This window comes from Dermacentor albipictus, chromosome 4 (assembly GCF_038994185.2).
Source record: "Dermacentor albipictus isolate Rhodes 1998 colony chromosome 4, USDA_Dalb.pri_finalv2, whole genome shotgun sequence".
NCBI lineage: Eukaryota > Metazoa > Arthropoda > Arachnida > Ixodida > Ixodidae > Dermacentor > Dermacentor albipictus.
In genome coordinates, this window is record NC_091824.1 from 9,904,453 (window position 1) to 9,926,198 (window position 21,746).

The following is a 21,746-nucleotide window of genomic DNA, read 5'->3' on the forward strand; positions in this document are numbered from 1 at the left end:
CGGCAATTAACTTGTCGGGGCCTGGTCGCATGCCTGTAGGACCGACGACACGGCCAAGAAATCTGAGCTTGTGGAACCCGAAGTAGCATTTTTCAGGCTCTATGGTAAGGCCGGCAGTACGGATCGCAGCGAGGACACTCTCGAGTCGGGCGAGATGTTCGTCAAACGTGCTCGAAAACACGACGACGTCGTCCAAGTATACGAGGCCGGTTTGCCATTTGAGTTCAACAAGCACGGTATCCATCATCCGCTGAAAGGTGGCAGGTGCGGAACAGAGACCGAAGGGGGAACTTTGAACTCATAAAGCCCGTCAGGTGTCACAAACGCTGTTTTTTTTTTCAGGATCCTGTTCATCAACTTCGATTTGCCAATACCCTGATTAAAGATCCAATGAAGAAAAAAACTTGGCATGCTGTAGACGATCCATTGCGTCGTCGATGCGTGGCAATGGATAAACATCGCATTTGGTGATACGGTTCAACTTTCTATAATCTGCACAGAAGCGTAGTGTGTTGTCTTTTTTTCTGACTAACACTACAGGGGAGGCCCACAGGCTTGTGGGCGGCTGGATCACGTCGTCTTGGAGCATCTCTCTCACTTGATGCTTGATCGCTTCCCTTTCCACTGGAGACACTCTGTAAGGATGCTGACGAACAGGACGTACAGACGCATCCGTAATAATGCGGTGCTTTGTGATGGACATGCGCCATACTTTGGACGACGTTGAAAAACAGTCCGCAAATTCATTGACGAGACTCAGTACACAGTTTTTCTGATGGACTGGCAGAGCAGCGTTAACGTGAATCCGTTCTTTTAGGCTGGGTAACTCATATTGCTGAGACGATGCGATTTACAATGTGACAATGTCAGTAACATCAATGATTTCGCGAAGCAATGCGATTGTCGTTCCTCGCAGTACATGCCGATATTCGTTGCTAAAGCTTGTAAGCAAGACGACTGAACATTGTTGCGCACCTGAAGAAGCCCTCTGGCTATGCAAATGTGGGGCTCAAGAAGCAGAGGGATGTTTGCCTCCGCAATTCCTTCGGCGTCGTCCTCCATGTCACATCGTACAAGGGTAGGCACGCTGCTCTTCGGTGGCAACGTGACGTGATCGTCAGCTACGCGAAGCGCGATGTCACGGTCATTGCCATTGCTGTTCGCTATGGCTTGTTTGGTCGCGAAGCTGACTCTAGACTCTTGCAAGTCGATGATAGCACCGTTCGCTTGAAAAAAATCCATGCCAAGTATAAAGTCCTTCGAATATTCAGGAAGAATGACGAATTCGCCGATGTACGTGAAGCCCCGAATGTTGACTCGTGCCGTGCACCGGCCCATTGGAGTTATGAGGTGCCCTCCTGCAGCAAGAATCTGGGTCCCGGTTCATTGCGTAGAAAGTTTCTTCAGGATACGCGCGAGATTCTGGCTCATAAGACATGTGTCTGCACACATGTCGATTAACGGCGTGACTTCGTGGTCATCTATGGTAATTGGTACGTCGCAAGATACTGACACCGAACTACACTGGTTTCTCTGCGCCTCAATTACGTCATTTCGCGGTGGTCGTAGTAGAGGATCTTCAGCGTTCGCAACGTCAGCGACCTCACCTCCGCAGGTCGCTGGACTCAGTTTTCCCGGGAGGCAGGGCTCGGTGAGCGACGTCTTGTTGCGCTCGGCGTGAAGACGGGGCTGGAAGGCCTGTATCGGGCAGGTGACGGTGACCGGGGATCTACGGAATCGTGGGCCAAACGAACTTCTGGCGTCCGTGAGATAGGCTTCAATCTCCAGGGGGCGTTCACCATTGCACGGGCATAGCGCATTCAGTGAAAATTTACGGAGCCCAGCTCACCGGTAAGGACACGCCCTGTAGAGGTGATCGGCTTCACCGCAATGAAAACACAAGGGACTCCGGTCTGCAGTGCGCCATACGTCGCTCTTGCGCGGTGGTCGTGTTTCAGACATGAATGGCGTGCGGCGAGTCCTGAAGGCGCCAGTTGCTTGTTCAACGGCGCGCAAACCATGATAGTCCGAGACGTCGCGCGCACCGTGAAAAATCGGAGACAACGAACTTCACGCAGCTTTCGCATACGACGTGCGACATTTGATTATTGCTGTGTGGCAAATACACACCCCAAATATGTAAACTTCTTTAAGAGTATACAAAGCTTGTGGCCGCCGCATATGACAAAGCTTTGTTACGTAGCTTAGTGAAAGGCGATTTCGTGCACTGTGGTTTGACCAGGGCAGTTTAACCTTCCGTTGCTTAGCCAGTGCTAACGGTACATAACGAGCAAACGGAACTTAACAAGGAACACATCACAACGCCACGCACTGCAATATAAATAAATAAAAAGGAACCTATACTTGCGCGGCGTCTTTGTTGTCACGACGACGCGTAGATTAGCCACATAATACCTAGTAGGTTACGTGATACTGGTACACTGCAGCAATGCGAACAAAACGTTTAAAACCATAAGCCAGCTCATCATATGGTTGGCTTCCTACCTTACGCATTCAAGATTCATGAACTGCTCAGTTCCCAAACACAAAAGTTCTTGCTCAGTCAAACTAAGCAGGTCCCTGCTGACATACGCGTCCACAAGGCGCTCCCAGTGTTGTTTTGTGTAGAAGTCCACCATGTGGGCATTGATAAACGAGTTGTGCGCCTCTGTGAAATCGGCCACTCTGTTAGTGCACGCCGTAATTCATCCAGTCGTGAACTCGACATTGCGGGGCGGCAAGCACTGTAGACGCACTCTCATGTAATCAGGGACTTCTAATGTCGGCTGTTTTACCCCGCTCGCTCGTGCGCGACTTATCCTCGTACTACGTGCAGAACAACGTCCTTTACAGGAAAAACTGCGGAGGCGGTCCCAATACGTACCTCCTTGTCGTGCCGTCGGCGCTGCGCCAAGACATCTTGCAAGCCTGCCATGATGAGCCAAGCGCGGGACACCTGGGATTCGCTAAGGGCTCATTCACACCGGCGACTGACAGTGGTCGCGCGACCAAGTTGGCCGCAAAGCCACCAGTCGCAAATGGTCGCAAACGGTCGCCTTTCTTTAAAAGCGACCATTTTGGGCCAGTCGCGCTCTGCGCGATTTTTCAGTCGCGCGACCGTGGTCGCAAAACTGATAAACCAATCAGCGGCGCACCGGAAGTGATCTTTCATGTGTCTACATCCGGCCTCCTCCCGCGTCGCGTTCGAATTCCGCGCAGATTCCGAGAGTTCTCGCTGAGAACGATAATCTCCGGGATTGCGACTTGCGGGTCGCGCTCAGCCGGGCTTGCCGGTGTGAACATCAGTCGCCTTCGGTCGCTTTTTGATTGCGAGTCGCAAATGGTCGCGCGACCTCCTCAAGTCGCCGGTGTGACTGAGCCCTAAGACATTAGCAAGGATACGACAGAAGTATTACTGGCCCCGGCTTTATTCTTCTGTCAAATGGTAACTGAAGACCTGCCGCAATTGTCAGCACCGCAAGAAACCACCAGTTAAACCGGCTGGCTTTCTCCACCCTGTGGACCCTCTTCAAGAACCATTCCAACAAATAGGAATGGATTTACTTGAGCCATTCCCAGTGACCTCATCGCGCAAGAAATGGATAGTCGTCGCTACCGACTACTTAACCCGATACGCCGAAACCGAAGCTATTCCGCAAGCAAACTCGTATGAAGTGGCGAAGTTCTTTGTACGCCACATCGTCCTACGACATAGTGCACCGTCTGTTGTCATCACCGACCGCGGTACAGCATTTACAGCCGAACTTATGCAGGACGTTCTCCAGCTGACGCATTGCTCTCACCGCAAGAGCAGTGCGTATCACCCTCAAACCAATGGGTTAACGGAACGTCTGAACAGAACGCTGGCTGATACGCTCTCCATGTATATCGACGTAGACCACTCGACGTGGGACGAGATTTTACCCTATGTGACCTTCACGTATAACACTGCTGTACAGGAGACTACACAGTTTACGCTGTTCGAACTTGCATACGGGCGCCACGTCACGTCAGCACTTGACGCCATGCTACCTCTGGTTGATAATAGCCTGACCAGCGAACCCAGGGAAGAGTTCGTTCAAAGAGCCGAAAAAGCACGCCAGCTTTCTCGGCATCGTATCCGGAGCCAACAGCATACCGACACCCTCCGCTACAACCAGGGTCGACGCGACGTCCATTACAATTCCAGCTCCTTCGTGTGGGTCTGCATGCCTATCCGTCGCCGTGGACTCTGGGAAAAGTTGCTCCGCCGGTATTTCGGTCCCTACAAGGTTACACGCCGCCTCAGTGACGTGACCTACGAAGCCGTCCCCTGCAGTTCTGACCCCTGTTCTTCCCGTCGTCGTCCTCACGCTGAAGTCGTTCATGTAGTGCGCATGAAACCATACTATGCGCGTACGTGAACGCCGACATGCACCTGAGGAGCTCCATTTCTTGTCTTCGCTGAAAGAACTTTTTCGTGCGACCGAGACGGTCGCTTTTCGCATAGGTGGCAATTGACACAATGATGTGGGGCTCCCGCACCGCGAGACGGAGCGCGCAAAGGCCGGTGCCATGAAGGACGACGAAGCGCGTAAGCAGCACGCTCTTCTTCTGGGCCGCCATTAAGGCGAATTGTCTATTTTGTGAGACTCCGTCTTCAATATACGTTACAATATTCTACAGCTATTTATCATTCAAGTCTCTCTTCAAATGTATGGGAGATTCCATGCAGAACCCCATGTCGTGCCTGGTACGTGGCGAAGAACATCTATTGTTCATTTTATTCGTTCTTTGAGGCTTTAATGTGAGAATTCCAAGAAAGTGTTCTGTCTGGTATCATCATCATCATCAGCCTGTTCTATGGCCACTGCAGGACGAAGGCCTCTCCCTGCGATCTCCAGTTACCCCTATGCTGTGGTAATGGTGCCCAGGAATTTCCTAATTTCATCGCTCCACCTAGTCTTCTGCCACCCTCGACTGCGTTTTTCTCCTGGTACCTGTTCTGTAACCCTAATGATCCAACGGTTATCTAACCGGACCATTACATGACCTGCCCAGCACCATTTCTTTCTCTTAATGTCAATTGGAATATCGGCTATACCCGTTTGCTCTCTTATCCAAGCCACACTATTTCTGTCTGTTAACGTTATGCCCACTAATCTTCGTTCCATAGCTATTTGCGTGCTACTTGTTCTCAAGCTTATTTGTCAGCCTCCAAGTCTCTGCCCCATATGTCAGCACTAATAGAATTTCTGTGTCCGTGTCATTTCGCGCTACAATCCAAGATCATGTACACCTCCTTTTTCAGTGATAATGGTAAGCTCCCAGTCAGCAGCTGACAATGTCTGTCGTATGCGATCCAAATCATTTTTATTCTTCTATGAATTTTCCTGTCATGATCAGGGTTCCCTTTGAGCAATTGACCTAGGTAAACGAACTTCTTTGCAGACCCTAGAGGCTGACTCTTGTTCTCTTGCCCTGCTATCGATCATTGTCTTCTGCATATTAATCTTCAACCCTACTCTTACACTCACTCTATTAAGGTCCTCAATCACTTGTTGTAATTCGTCTGCATTGTTGCTGAATAGAACAATGTCATCGACAAACCGAAGTTTGATGAGATATACGCCGTCGATGCTTACTCCTAAACCTTCCCAGTTTTATAGCTTGAATACTTCTTCCAAGCACGCAGTCAATAGCATTGAAGAGATTGTGTCTCCTTGTCTGACCCCTTTCTATATAGGCATCTTCCTGCTTTTCTTGTGTAGCTGTGGAACCACAGTATATATTTTCTAAGGTATTTGAGTAAGCGATCTGTACTCGTTCCTTAAGTAATACCTCTATGACTTCTGGGGGGGGGGGGGGTATTCTGTAAGAGTCCACGGCCACTGATGATTAGCTAGGGCGGCTCGTCTCATCTTATCTGGTACAGCTGCATCCAATCAGCAGCAACCGAAATGAACTCTTACAGAGTACCTTCCCTGGAATCAAATCCCTCTTCGCTATCTATGAAAGTCATATAGAGAAGCTTATTGTATTCTGCGGGTTTCTCGATAACCTGAATAATGACATGGATGTGATGCATCGTAGAGTATCCCTTCCTGAAGCCAGCCTGTTCCCTTGGTTGACGAAAGTCGAATGTTGCACTTATTCTATTGGGGATTATTTTGGTAAATATTTATATAAAACTGGGAGTAAGCTAATCGGCCTCTAAGTTTTTACTTATTTAACGTCTCCCTTTTTGTGAATTAGTATATTGCTCGCATTCTTCCAGTCTTCTGGGACCATTGCACTCGATAGACACTTCGTATAAAGAGCCGACAGTTTTGCAAGCATTATATCTTCTCCATTTTTGATTAAATCAACTGTTATTCAATATTCTCCTGCCGCTCTTCATCGTTTCATGTCTTGCAAGGCCCTTCTGACTTCATCGCTAGCTATAAAAGGAGTTTCTGTATCTTGTTCATTACTGTTTTTAGTTGAGGTATCCTGACTCCTCTGGGTACTGCACAAGTGAGTATAGAATTCTTCCGCTGCTTTTGCTATATCTTCGAGATTGCTGATGATATTACGCTCCTTATCTTTCAGTGCATATATCTTGGTTTGTCCTATGAGAAGTTTTCTTCTCACTGATTTTCGGCTGCGTCCATTTTTACGGCTTCTTCAGTCTTTCTAACGTTAAAATTTCGAATATCACTTATTTTCGCCCTGTTGATACGTTTTGACAGTTCCGCGAATTCTATCTTATCTTTTGAGTTGGACACTTTCATTCTTTGTCGTTTCTTTTTAGGTCCTTAGTTACTGGGGAGAGCTTGCCTACTGGTTGCCTTGGTGTCTTGCCTCCCACTTCAAGTGCTGCCTCTGAAGCCAACCTAGGTACGGTTTCGTTCATTACCTCTTTGTCATTTTCATCTCTCTGTTCTAAGGCTGCACATTTGTTTCCAAGTACAAACCTGAATTTGTCTGCTTTTACCCTTACTGCTTCTAGGTTGAACTGTTTCTTCTTGACCAATTTTGCTCTTTCTCTCTTCAAATTGAGGTGAATCCTAGCCCTCACTAACCTATGATCACTGCAATTTACCCTACTTATCACTTCTACATCCAGCACTATGCTGGGATCAGCAGAAAGTATGAAGTCAATTTCATTTTTTGTTTCACCATTAGGGCTTTACCAGGTCCACTTTCTGTTGCTACGCTTCCTGAAAAAGGTGTTCATTATTCGTAGCTCATTCCTTTCTGAAAATTCTACCACCATCTCTTCTCTAGCGTTCCTAGAATCGACGCTGTACTTGCCAATTGCTTGTCCACCAGCCCGGTTTTTTCCCACTTTTGCATTGAAGTCGGCCATTACTGCAGTATACTGAGTTTGCACTTTTCTCATCGCTGATTCAACAGCTGCATAAAACTGATTTACTTCATCATCATCGTCACTGGATGTTGGAGCGTAGGCTTGTACTACTTTGATTCTATGATTCTTTGATTGCTGAATAACGGACATATCCTCTGCTACAGAGGTCTTCCTGTTAAGAAGCAATACTGGGTAGGATTCCTAATCCATAAGGACATAGCGGGCAACATGGACGAATTCCACAGCATTAATGAGAGGGTAGCTGTAGTCGTAATCAAACTTAATAAGAGGCATAGAATCAAAGTAGTAGCCTCACGAGTTCTTCTGATCTCACTAGGGCCGATGATATTGCTACGGAACAGCCGCCACAGTGTGGCTGCACTGAGGAGGACGAAGACGACGTAGGCCGGCTTGATATAGCGTGGCCTTTTTGGCCTTCCTTTAGCTTCCCTGTAAATAAATTGTATATAGCATTCGGCTTCAGCTACACGTAACATTAATTTGGTGGAGGTGGACGTTCCCCGTACCCGTCATGGAGCTTCGCAGCGGTCGCAACGGCGAAAGTGCAACTTCGGCTCCTGCTGGCGGCACTACATCTACACAACGGTCTCCGCCTGCAGCCCCGATCTACGTCACCATTTCCCCCCCTCGGGATCCTGGTGTTTTCAACGGAGTCGGCACTCCTGATGTTGATGACTGGCTCCGCTTATACGAACGTGTCAGCACCAGTCGCAGGTGGGATCCGACTATTATGCTTCCGAACGTTCATTTCTACCTCGACGGAGCTCCACTTGCAAGGTTCCAACCTCACGAAGAGATCTCGAGCTGGGATCTTTTCAAAGAGAAGCACCCCGACCTTTTTGGCAATCCGTTCGGTCGCCAAGTCAATACCAAGACAGCCCTTGCCACACGTGTACAGACGTCGACCGAGTCCTACGTGTCGTACAATCTCGACGTATTGGCCCTTTGTGCCAAGGCTCACCCGACCATGTCTGAGGACGATAAGGGTAATGACGTCCTCAAAGGCATTGCTGACGACACCTTCAGTTTACTGGTGTTTGCGAACGTCACCAGCATCGATACGATCCTCAAGAAGTGCCGCCATCTCGAGCATGCTAAAAGCCGCCGGGCATCCCAGCACATCACGCGACTTCCCAACACAGCTGCAACGTCATCCTGTGACGACTTATTCCACCAGCCGTCGCGATGTGACAACTTGACCCGCATCATTCGTCGTGAGGTCGGAGCGGCACAACCGGCGTCCCCTTCATTCCCGTCACCTGATCATACTCCGGTGACAATCTCCTTGATCCAGGCCGTCGTCCGTCAAGAGTTGTCCAACGTCGGCCAGCAATCCATTCGTCCGGTACGCTCGGAACCTCTTTCTGCTCGCACGTCCCCACCGCGTTTTTCTTACTCCTCTTACGGACAGCGCAACCCCTCCGAATGGCGAACCGTGGAAGACAAGCCGATCTGTTTTGCGACGCACTGGACATGTCGCTCGCCACTGCCGCAGCCGCTGGACTTCTCCGACGCGCTATTCTCTTGATTATAAACCTCCCCCCGTCTAGCACATCCTTTTCCTTTGCCCCTTCTATGCCCGCTTCATCATCTGACCCTGCGACAATTTTGACAAGGCCCCGCTACTCCCACTCGCCTTCTCTCTCCCGTCGTCAATCTCGTTCACCCCCGTCACGCCATGCTCCTTCTCCGACCTACTCGCCGCACCCCCGACCGGAAAACTAGACAGCGCAGCTTCTGGAAGTGAAGCTGCAATGACGACATTGACACGAAATCCTCGCTTCACCTTACCTACGAACAACGATCTTTTGCACGTTCTCGTCGACAATGTTCCTGTGTGCCCGTTGATTGACACCGGGGCGCAAGTGTCCATTATGAGTGCTGCTCTTCGCCGTCGCCTCAAGAAAGTTCTGACGCCCGCCCCGAACCGAGTTGTACAAGTCGCCGACGGAAGGACTGTCGCTATTGTTGGCATGTGCTCTGCCCGACTCACCATTGCTGAGAGACACCGTCGTTCTCTTCACCGTCATCGAGCATTGCCCTCACGAACTCATTCTCGGTCTGGATTCCCTTGCCAATCATTCTGCCCTCATTGACTGTTCGGGAAGCTCACTTCGCTTTGACTTGCCTCTTCTTGCTGACGCTGTCGACCCGCCTCCAAGCCGTTTGAGCTGCATGGATTTTATTCGCCTACCACCTCACTCTGTGACACACGTCGACTTGTCCTCACCAGCTGTACCTGACGGTAATTACGTGGTCGCACCAATTCCGGCAGTTATACTTACACGTGGTGTTAGCGTGCCACACGCTGTGCTGACACTTACTGGTAACCGCACTTGCCGTCCCCTTGTCAATTTCGCGCTAACCGTGCAAGTTCTCCTTCAAGGGATTTCATTGGCTATAATTAGCGCTTTTCAGGATGATGAGGTCGAGCCATTCACAGTGGAAGATCGTCACAGCTCAGCCCAAACCGTGACGTCATCGCACGGTACTCACGTTGACATTGAGAAGATGATTTCCTCTGACCTTACACCTGCTCAAGCTGAAGCTCTTTGCCGCGTTCTTGAAGGCTGTCGCGACATTTCTGACTTTGACAATCGACCCTTAGGTCAAACGTCCATCGTGACCGATCGCATAAACACTGGCGATGCGAACTCCATTCACCGACATCCATATCGTGTTTCTGCGTCCGAACGAGCCGTTATCCAACAGGAAGTCAAAAAGATGCTTGCAAAGGACATTATCGAGCCTTCCTGTAGTCCCTGGGCTTCTCCCGTCGTACTTGTCAAAAAGAAGCATGGAACGTGGCGTTCTTGTGTAAATTATCACCACATGAACAAAATCACAAAAAAGGACGAGTACCCTTTGCAACGTATTGATGACGCTCTAGACTGCCTGTACGGTGCCACCTATTTTTCTTCTATTGACTTACGGTCCGGCTATTGGCAGATATCCGTCGACGACATGGACCGAGAGAAGACTGCATTTATTACCCCTGACGGCCTTTATCAATTCAAAATGATGTATTTCAGTCTCTATAACCCGCCCGCCACCTTCGAACGAATGATGGACTCTTTCCTTCAGGGGTTCAAGTGATCCACCTGTTTGTGCTATCTGGACGACGTCATCGTTTATTCGCCCACATTTGACACACATCTAGACCATCTTTCAGCGATTCTTGACGTGTTCCGCCACGCCGCTCTCCAGCTGAACTCGTAAAAATGTTATTTCGCTCACCGCCAAATCACCGTCTTTGGATACCTCCTGGACGCCAGAGGCGTGAGACCTGATCCGGACAAAACTCGCGCCGTTACAAACTTTTCTGTTCCGAAGTCTACCACGGGCGTTCGTAGTTTCGTAGGGCTGTGCTCTTATTTGCGACGCTTTGTGAAGGATTTTGCGACCATCGCACGTCCCCTTCCCGACCTCTTGAAGAAAGACGCCCCATTTTCTTGGGGACCTGACCATGCCGCATCTTTTTCGCAGCTCACTACTCTCCTTACTACGCCTCCAATTCTGGGGCACTTTGACCCGTCTGCCTCAACGGAAGTTCGAACTGATGCCAGTGGTCACGGCATAGGAGCAGTGTTAGCACAACGCCTGCGTGGACATGATCGCGTTACAGCGTATGCCAGCCGACTTCTATCACCCGCCGAGCGCAATTATTCAATCACAGAGCGCGACTGCCTCGCTCTTGTGTGGGTTGTTGCGAAGTTTCGTCCATACTTGTACGGACACCCCTTCTGTGTCATCACTGATCACCACGCGCTCTGCTGGCTGTCCTCGCTCAAGGACCCCACGGGACGACTCACTCGCTGGGCGTTACGCCTGCAAGAATATACCTTCTCGGTGGTATATAAGACGGGACGCTTGCACCAGGATGCCGATTGTTTGTCCCGCTTCCCCGTCGACGAAACGGCTGATGCGGACGCCGTCGCTTGCATTTTCTATGTGTCCGAGTTGCTTGAAATCGGCAGCGAGCAACGCCGCCTTCCTTCATTACGAGCCTTCATCGACCATCTGGAGTCAACGCCTGGCGACGCCTCACTCCGTATGTTTCTCCTTAAGGAGGGGACATTATACCGCCGCAATCTCGATACACATGGCCTTGACCATCTGCTAGTAATTCCATCGCACCTGCGTTCGACTGCCCTCCAACCTTACGACGCTCCCTTGGCTGGACACTTGGGCGTCTCGCGCACATACGACCGTGTACGACGTCAATTCTTTTGGCCGGGTCTCACCCGCTCCGTGTGGCGCTACGTTGCCGCTCGTGAGCCCTGTCAGCGCCGAAAGAAGCCCTCCACGCCTCCAGCTGGATGTCTCCAGCCAATAGCGATCCCACCGGAACCCTTTTTATCGTGTTGGCCTAGACCAGCTTGGACCGTTTCCTCTCTCGGGCTCCGGAAATAAATGGCTCGCCATCGCTACTGATTATGCTACGTGGTACGCAATCACCAGAGCCCTCCCGACAAGTTGTGCTACTGACGTTGCTGACTTTCTGCTCTATGGCATAATTTTAGTGCACGGTGCTCCGCGCCAATTACTCACACTGACCATGGCCGCAGCTTTTTGTAGGCAGTCGGCGAGGTCATCCTCCGCTCCTGCTGGACAAAGCACAAGTTCAGCACGTCCTACCACCCACAGACCAACGGCCTCACGGAGCGCCTCAACCGGACCATCACCGACATGCTTTCAAAGTACGTTGCGACCGACCACCACGATTGGGATCTTCATTTACCATATATGACGTTCGCGTATAATTCATAGCGTCACGACACCGCCGGCTATTCACCATTCTACCTCCTATATGGCCGAGAACCCACGTTGCCCTTAGACACTTTGTTGCCCTCGGCCACACGTTCAACCACTGAATACACCCGCGACGCGATCGGACACGCCGACCACGCGCGCCAGCTCGCCCGCACCCGTTTCGAGGCCTCACGGGAGCATCAGAGACGCCGCTATGATTGCCACCATCGCGACGTGCACTTTACTCCGGGTTCTCTGGTGCTTCTCTGGTCACCCATTCGACGTGTGGGCCTTTCCGAAAAGCTGCTGTCGCGCTACATTGGCCCAGACCGTGAGGTGCGACAAGTGGCCGATGTCACGTATGAAGTCATCCCCGCCGATCTGTCAGCGTTATCGTCGGCTGCAAGTGACATCGTTCACGTAGCAAGACTAAAGCCATACCACACACCTTTCACCGCGGATGTGTAGATTCAGTACCGGGACGGTGCTTCTACTGCCGACTGCCGGGGGTGATGCTACGGAATAGCCGCCACAGTGTGGCTGCACTGAGGGGGAAGAAGACGACGTGGGCCGGCTTGATATAGCGTCGCCATTCTGGCCTTCCGTTAGCTTCCCTGTAAATAATTTGTATATAGCGTTGGGCTTCAGCTACACGTAACAATATCCCAACGTCTGATATTTCCTCAAAGAGCCCTGCTAAGCTAGCCTCACTCGGCAGAGTTCGGCAATCAAAGGTGGTCAGGGTCAGTTTCTAATGGGGGCCTGTCCGGACCCAGAGATTCTCAGCACCCTCTGCTGCGTTACAGGTCTGACCGCCACCTTGGTTAGGTGCTCCGCAGCTGCTGGGGTCTGAGGGCCATGGGTTAATTCTTGCCCATGTAATTCTGGCCCAGTGGCCGAATACTGAACCGGGGAGGCGAATTCCTGTTCTGGTGAGGAATTTTACTGGGCCTTCCTAATTTGGTTGTACCTGGATTAGTAGTATGGCCCCAATTCCTCTCGGCATCTTTTGCCGGTGTCAGGCGTCACTGCAGATGTTGTGCACTGGAGGAGGTGAACTTCAAGCCTCACCTTCGTCAAATTAAATAAACCTTATAGAAGGATTCGAACTTCCGTTTATGGCAAACCAGCATTCGACATAGCTCAGTCAGATAATCCCGTAGGCAGCGAGGCTGCCTTATCGCTGACAAGTACAGCCCAGAGGGCCCTACGTTCCTAGAAACTTCTTTGATTTATCCGCCATAGATGTAACTCCGCGACAGATGGTAACTCAATATTGAACGATTTCTAAACGGTTCTGGCCTTGCAGTTCCAGAATCTGACGTGTGCACGAGGCCGTGAACTCGGCTAGGCAAACCTTACTGGCGTACCGACGACCTTTCACCGTTGCGAATGCAGGCTCATGATCTACAGGAGTACAAACGGAAACCCGCCGAAATGAATATAAGTACAAACTTAGAATGAACGAATGGACGCAAACTACTACCTTCTTTTTATTTTTTTTTACTTGATGAAAATCTGTATTTGAGCTTTGCAACTGTTGTCATTACGTTGTTTTTTCTTAGTGATTGCGTGTTACTGCAAACCTCATCAATTTCTTTCTCTTCCTTTAGCGCTACAATTTATTTTTCGGGGGTGAGGGGGCTTTCACTAGAAAGTCATCACGACGCATGTCGGTAGAGTGAGTTTAAATTAGTTTAGTATATCTCTAATGCCTGATAACATGCTTAAATAATCAGCGCAACAACACATTCCGCAACAGATCGACACATTCTACAAGCTCTATCACTACGGCACGCATCATCAAGACTAAACACACCATTCCACATCACATACACGAGAACCTCTGCATTCCCCCACTTCCTAAAAACATGCACCCTGTGCATCACAAACAGCGCAGGAGGCAGCGAGCAAAGGCTCTCCAAAACAATTATCCACCTCTAAAGACGTGCTCTATGTTGATGCCGCCGAATATGGGAACAGAAATCATTACGCAATATCAGTCATTAACTCTCACGGCCAGGTCGCTGCGGCTGCCTCCATTGCTATCTCTGCCTGGGAGGAGGTGGAGGAAGCGGCCATAGCCCTGGCCCTCACAATCCCAAATTCATCAGTTATCGTTAGCGACTCCAAAGGAGCCATACATAACTTCGGAGCGGGTAGGGTCTCTAAGCCAGCCCTTTGTCTCCTCTTGGTGCATCCTTTCCATCAAACTGTGGCATTAATCTGGACTCCCGCGCATGCGGGCCTTGCCGGAAACGAGACGGCTCATGCCAGTGCCCGAGGATTTACAGTCCGGGCTCAGGCATCAGATGTGTCGGACCTCACCACGGAGGAGGCGCCGTTTACAGCGCGGGATCGACTTATTACTTACCACGACATCTGCACACACTACCGATTAGACCGCTTAACCTTTCCTCCACTCACAGGCAAATCCCCGCATAGGTGTGAAGTTCTGTGGCTACAGCTGCAGACTCGCACATTTCCATCCCTTTACCTCCTCCACCGCATTCATCCCGCAATTTACCTTTGTCCTTCTTGTAAATTCTGTGTCTCTCCCAAAGCAGACTTAAACCACACCATGTGGGGGTGCCCTAAGCACCCCCTTCCCCATTTCCTCAAGCAATTAATATCTAGTGAGCAGCAGTGGGAGGCTGCCTTGCGCAGCTCCAGGCCCGATCTTCAGGAGGCCGTCCTGGAGTGGGCTGAGAGGATAAAGGAGGCCTACTTCAAGTAGTTCCTCCCGCCACCCTCTATTCCATTGCCCCCTTCCCTTTAAAGAGGGATAAATAAAGCTTTTCATCATCATCATCATCAGCGGTACACGGGCTGCGCTGATCGCGGCGCAGTGAGTGAGTGAAGAAACATTTATTGTAGGTCCGGCGAGGACGCGAACTCGTCGCGCACCCGGCTAGTCCCACGTCGGGACCGGCAGGTCTAGCCCACCGGCCCGGTCGCGGGCACGCCGGACAGCCAGGATTTGCTGTTCCAGAGCGGGGCTACGCAGAAGCGAGTCCCACTCCTCCTTGATGAACTTAGGGTATGTCGACCCGCACTCCCACAGCATGTGCGCTAGAGTAGAGGTCTGCCCGCAGGAGGGGTAGGCGTCGTCGCGATACACGTCCGCGCGGCGCAGCCCGTGGCACAGCGTAGCATAGGCGGAAAGTTTTTATTTTCCTGGGGAAGGGGGCTGGGGCACGACCAGCTTTCCTAACCCCTTATATATATATATATATATATATATATATATATATATATATATATATATATATATATATATATATATATATATATATATATATATATATATATATATATATATATATATATATATTGTGACGAAGAAGATCGGCAGGCTGAAAAGCCCCATTGCCATCGCGTGGCTCGTGCCCTGTTCGCTCGCTGGCTGCGCCCTACCTGCTGTTGCCGCGTTGGTCGCTGCTTCTCTACGACCCGAATAAGCCCCCTTTACAATTGGTGGAGCTGCTGGGTACAACCGGAATTCTGGAACTTCGCAAGCGGACACTGCAGCCTGTCTTCATTATGCCGGAAGAAGGACCACCGCAACCACAACCCGCTGCCCCGGTGACTACCGTGGTCTGCCCCGGTCCGCTGCGTCAACGCGACCCACCCATCTTCAGCGATGCCGAAGACCATGACGTAGAAGACTGGCTCGCTGACTACGACCGGGTGAGCATCCACAACCACTGGGACGACACCAAAAAACTGAATTACGTATCGTTTTATTTGAGTGGTGTCGCCAGCGTGTGGCACCGTAACCATGAACGTGATCTCACGACGTGGCCAGCCTTCAAAACTAATGTGACGGAGGTATTCGGGCGCCCCGCCGTTCGCAAGCTTCGCGCCGAGCAACGTTTGCGCAGTCGTGCGCAACAGTGCGGGGAGACATTTACAAGTTATATAGAAGATGTTGTCGACCTCTGCAACCGCGTTGACGTCACAATGGCTGATGCCGAGAAGATCCGCCATATCTTAAAAGGCATTGAAGACGACGCCTTCCAGATGCTGTTGGCGAAAAATCCGGCGACAGTCTCTGAACTCGTCAGTCTCTGCCAAAGCTTCGACGAACTCCGCAAACAACGCATAGCCACCCGCCAATCTCCTCCTCAGGCGACTTCAATGTCGAGCTTGGATGTTTCCCCGGATAATACGTCGCTACTGCTACAGATCAAGGAGTTCGTCCGTGAAGAAGTGGCTCCGTCAGCTTTCTCTGCTTCCCCTCACGCACGGCCAGTCGAATTCTCCGTTGGCGCCCGCTCTCCAATCTGTCATCAAGGAGCAGGTAGCCGACCACATTCCACCTTCTCTCCAGCAGGCTCCGGTTGCCGCTCCCCTGACGTACGCCGAAGTCGCTTCGAGGCCTGCACCACAGACCTACGGTCCCCTTCGCCCGCCTTTGCGCCCGCCCGTATCCGCTCCGGTCCGGCCACTGGTGCAGTATGCACGACCTCAATATCATTGGAGCACGGAAGATAATCGGCCGATTTGTTTTTATTGTGGCCGTGCTGGACACGTAGCACGTCACTGTCGCCTCCTTACCCCCAACGTCCCCAACAATGTGCGTCCACATGCGCCACGTTTCCACCAACGCCGCAACTATTCGGACACCTTTGACTCTCCTCCCGTTGTCGACACCGCATTCTCCGCTGCTCGCCGTTCACCTTCTCCTCGCCGCCGCTCGCTTTCACCCATGCACCGGCGTCGGAGCCCTTTGCGCCAGGAAAACTAAATATCGCAGTTCAGGAGGCGAGAACTGTGGTGCCAGCGAAATGTATAAGGCCTCACACTTCCCCGAAGAACGTTATTGAAGTCGCAATAGAAGGAACTTTGACGCTCGCACTTGTCGACACCGGCGCTGCACTTTCAGCGATAGATGCTCGTATTTGCCGCAAGATCGGAAAAGTGACGACACCGCTTTCTGGACTGTCTCTTCGAACTGCCAACGCGCAGCACGTCGAGCCATCCGGCGCCTGCACTGCTCGTGTCGTCATTCAGAACGTCCTCTATATCATAGAATTCGTCGTGTTGCCATCATGTTCACACGACGTCATATTAGGTTGGGACTTTCTCTCCACACATCATGCGATCATTGACTGCGCCCGCGCCGAAATTGAGCTGTTTCAGTTTTAGACTGATATTATCACTGACCATAAGGACCATTGCCGCAAAATCTCTGTTTCAGAAGACACCATTATACCTGCCTGGTCTTCCACCCTTGTCAGTATCTCTTGCGGCTATGTAGATGACGGCACAGTACTCTTCGCTCCGTCTGAACTCTTAGTTAGCCGCCGTTCACTACCACTGCCGTTCGCCGTCCTCGAATTCCAACCTGGCGCCTCTCTCATGTGTGTCTCCAACCCATCGGCTGAACCAATTAGTTTACGCCGCCGTGAAAGCCTTGGCAGAGCAGAGCCACTGACTTCATCTTCAATATTTGACACGATGGACGACTCCACTTATATTGCTGCTCTCGAGGATTTGCGTCCACAGTCCCTACCGTGTTCTTTTACGCCAGCTATTGCCAGCGACCTTACGACGACGCACCGCGACGAACTTCTTCGCTTGCTCCAAGGCTTCTCTTCCTCCTTTGATTGCCAAGCAACATCACTCGGCCGCACAACGACTGTTTCGCACACTATCGACACTGGGAGCCCCGCACCGATTCGACAGCGTCCCTACCGAGTATCAGCGACTGAAAGACAAGTTATCAATGACCAGGTGAACGATATGCTCAATCGCGGTGTCATCCAGCCTTCTAGTATTCCTTGGGCATCACCAGTCGTCCGCGTTAAAAAGAAAGACGGCTCCATACGATTTTGCGTCGACTATCGAAGGCTTAACAAGATTACCCGAAAGGATGTATACCCGTTGCCACGTATTGACGACGCACTTGACTTTTGCAAGGAGCGGAGTTCTTTTCCTCCTTAGATCTCCGCTCTGGCTACTGGCAGGTGCCCATGGCAGACGCTGACTGTTCTAAAACCGCATTTGTAACACCAGATGGATTGTATGAATTCACTGTGATGCCGTTCGGTCTGTGCAATGCACCCGCCACCTTCGAACGCATGATGGACGGCATCCTACGTGGCCTAAAGTGGCATACTTGCCTATGCTACCTCGACGACGTTGTCGTCTTTTCCCCTGATTTTCCGACCCACCTTCGGCGTTTACATCAAGTTTTGACCTGTCTCCGGAAAGCTGGTCTCCAGCTTAACTTAAGAAAGTGCCGATTTGCAGCTCGACAACTGACCATATTAGGCCACGTTGTCTCCAAAGAAGGCATTCTTCCTGATCCTGATAAACTTCGCGCCGTATCCGAATTTCCGAAGCCCACTGATTTGAAAGCACTGCGCAGCTTCATTGGCCTATGCTCCTATTTTCGATGTTTCGTTCGCAATTTCGCTACAGTGATCGCACCACTTAACCAACTTCTTCAAGGCGGCAATGAACTTTCTGGTTGGTCGGAAGCCTCTGATGATACATTTACGACTCTTCGTCACCTCCTCACGTCTCCGCCAGTCTTGCGCCATTTTGATCCAAGCGCACCTACAGAACTTCACACTGACGCCAGTGGTGTCGGCCTTGGTGCCGTGCTGGCACAACGCAAGAACACTAATGCCGAATACGTCGTCGCTTATGCTAGTCGTGCCCTCACGAAACCTGAGGCCAATTACTCAGTCACAGAAAAAGAGTGCCTAGCTATCGTATGGGCTCTTCAAAAATTTCGTCCCTATCTCTACGGTCGACGCTTTGACGTGGTGACGGATCATCACGCTCTTTGCTGGTTGTCCAACCTAAAAGACCCGTCGGGCCGCCTCGCTCGGTGGGCCCTCCGAATCCAGGAATACGATATCCGTGTCGTCTATCGTTCTGGACGCAAACACTCTGACGCCGATGCCCGCTCGCGCTCCCCAGTTACTTCAGACAGCAGCACTTCTACTTATAGACATGACATCTCACCACTTGACATCCTGGACATGGCATCGGAGCAACGAAAAGACCCATGGATCGTCATGATATTCGACTTTCTATCAAATCCTCCGGCAACTTCGGCACCTCGAGCGTTACGCCGACAGGCGCAGCATTTCACAATCCGCGACGGACTTTTATACCGCCGCAACTACCAAAATGATGGCCGCAAATGGCTCTTAGTAGTGCCTCGCCACCTAAGACAAGATTTATGCTCCGCTTTTCATTCTGACCCGCAGTGTGGTCACGGCGGAGTGTCAAAAACTTACACACGGCTTCGCCTACGATATTATTGGCGAGGGATGTACACCTTCGTCTACAAATACGTGCGCTCCTGCATTGCCTGCCAGCGACGCAAATGTGTCCCGCATCTCTCCACCGCACCTCTCCAACCACTTCCCTGCCCAGCTCAACCATTCGACCGCGTCGGCATTGATATATACGGGCCTCTTCCATCTACTGGCGCTGGCAACCGATGGATTGTTGTGGCCGTAGATCATCTGACACGGTATGCCGAAACCGCCGCCTTGCCTGCTGCATCAGCAAAAGACATCGCCTCGTTCATACTAAACAACTTCGTTCTCCGCCATGGCGCCCCTCGCGAACTGTTGAGCGATCGGGGCCGCGTATTCCTCTCAGACGTCCTGCAGTCACTCCTATCTGAATGCCAAATTATTCACCGCACTACTACTGCTTATCATTCACACACCAATGGCTTAACAGAACGATTCAACAGAACTCTTGGTGACATGCTATCAATGTATGCTGCATCTGACCACTCCAACTGAGATCTTGTACTTCCGTTCGTCACCTACGCATATAACACTGCCTCTCAAGCCACTACTGGATTCTCGCCATTCTTCCTGCTTTACGGCCGCCATCCCTCCAGCACCATTGATACTGTTCTCCCGTACCGGCCGGACCCTGCTGAATGCTCACCTGTTTCTGCGATTGCTCAGCACGCCGAGAAATGCCGACAACTGGCCCGTTCTTTGATGTCTGCTCAAAAGTGCCGCCAAAAAGAGCGCCATGACCTCAATCCTCCCCCTCACCCCTTCCCCGTCGACTCACTCGTGTGGCTTTGGGTCCCGCCTGTTGCTGCTCCTGGCCTTTCGTCCAAGCTCCTCGCGAAGTACCACGGGCCCTACCGCGTGGTTGCACAAACATCACCAGTGAACTACGAACCCGTATCGCCATCTCCCGATCTCCGTCGCCGAGGGCGAGAGACTGTACACATTGACCGGCTGAAGCAGTACTACGATCCGCCCACCTCTTCCTAGGTCGCCAGGATGGCTACTCTTCAATTCCGGGGGTGATTGTGACGAAGAAGATCGGCAGGCTGAAAAGCCCCATTGCCATCGCGTGGCTCGTACCCTGTTCGCTCGCTGGCTGCGCCCTATCTGCTGTTGCCGCGTTGGTCGCTGCTTCTCTACGACCCGAATAAACCCCCTTTACAATATATATATATATATATATATATATATATATATATATATATATATATATATATTTTCTTGCACTTGAAGAAACTCCGTGTGGCTTCAAAGAATTGCTCATAGAAGTGAAGGCTTTATAGGAGAATTTACAAGACCTCATAGTAGGCTCATAGAAAGTATGCAGCGGTGGCGTAGAGGTAGAACACCCGCCTCGAGTGCAAGAGGTCCGTGGTTCGAATCCCGGTGCCGGTAATTTTCCACCGCATTAAAAAAAATTCGCGTGTTAATAAAATTGCACAAACAGGCCTGGAGTGTGGCCTGATCCCGCTGACCAGAACCGGTAACGCACTCCCTCACCAGAGCAGTACTTGGCCACAACCTCCTATATGAACACAACAATCAAACCCCGGCCCTCAGTCCCCAGCAGCTGCGAAGCAACTGACCATGGTGGCGTCAGATCTGCGACGCAGCAGAGGGTGCTAAGAATTTCTGGCTCCCGACAGGTTTAACGCTGGAACGTTATCTAGTGAGGCGAGTCTAGCAGTGCTATTGGAGGAATTAGAGGGCAGTAAATGGGATATGATAGGGCTCAGTGAAGTTAAGAGGCCGAAAGAAGCATATACAGTATTAGACAGCGGGCACGTCCTGGGCTACCGGGACTTAGCGGAGAGAACTAGGAGTCGGATTCCTGATTAATAAGAATATAGCTGGTAACATACAGGAATTCTATAGCATTAGCGAGAGGGTGGCAGGTCTTGCTGTGAAACTTAATAAGAGGTACAAAATGCAGATTGTACAAGTCTACGCCCCTACATCCAGTCATGATGACCAGGAAGTCCAAAGCTTCTATGAAGACGTGGAATCGGCGATGGGTAGAGTGAAAACTAAATACACCATACTAATGGGCTACTTTAATGCTAAGGTAGGCAAGAAGCAGGCTGGAGACAAGGCAGTGGGGGAATATGGCATAGGCACTAGGAATAGCAGGGGAGAGTTATTAGTAGAGTTTGCGGAACAGAATAATATGATGATAATGAATACCTTCTTCCGCAAGCGGGATAGCCGAAAGTGGACGTGGAGGAGCCCGAACAGCGAGACTAGAAATGCAATAGACCTCATACTCTGCGCTAACCCTGGCATCATACAATATGTGGACGTGCTCGGCAAGGTGCGCTGCAGTGACCACAGGATGGTAAGAACTCGAATTAGCCTAGACC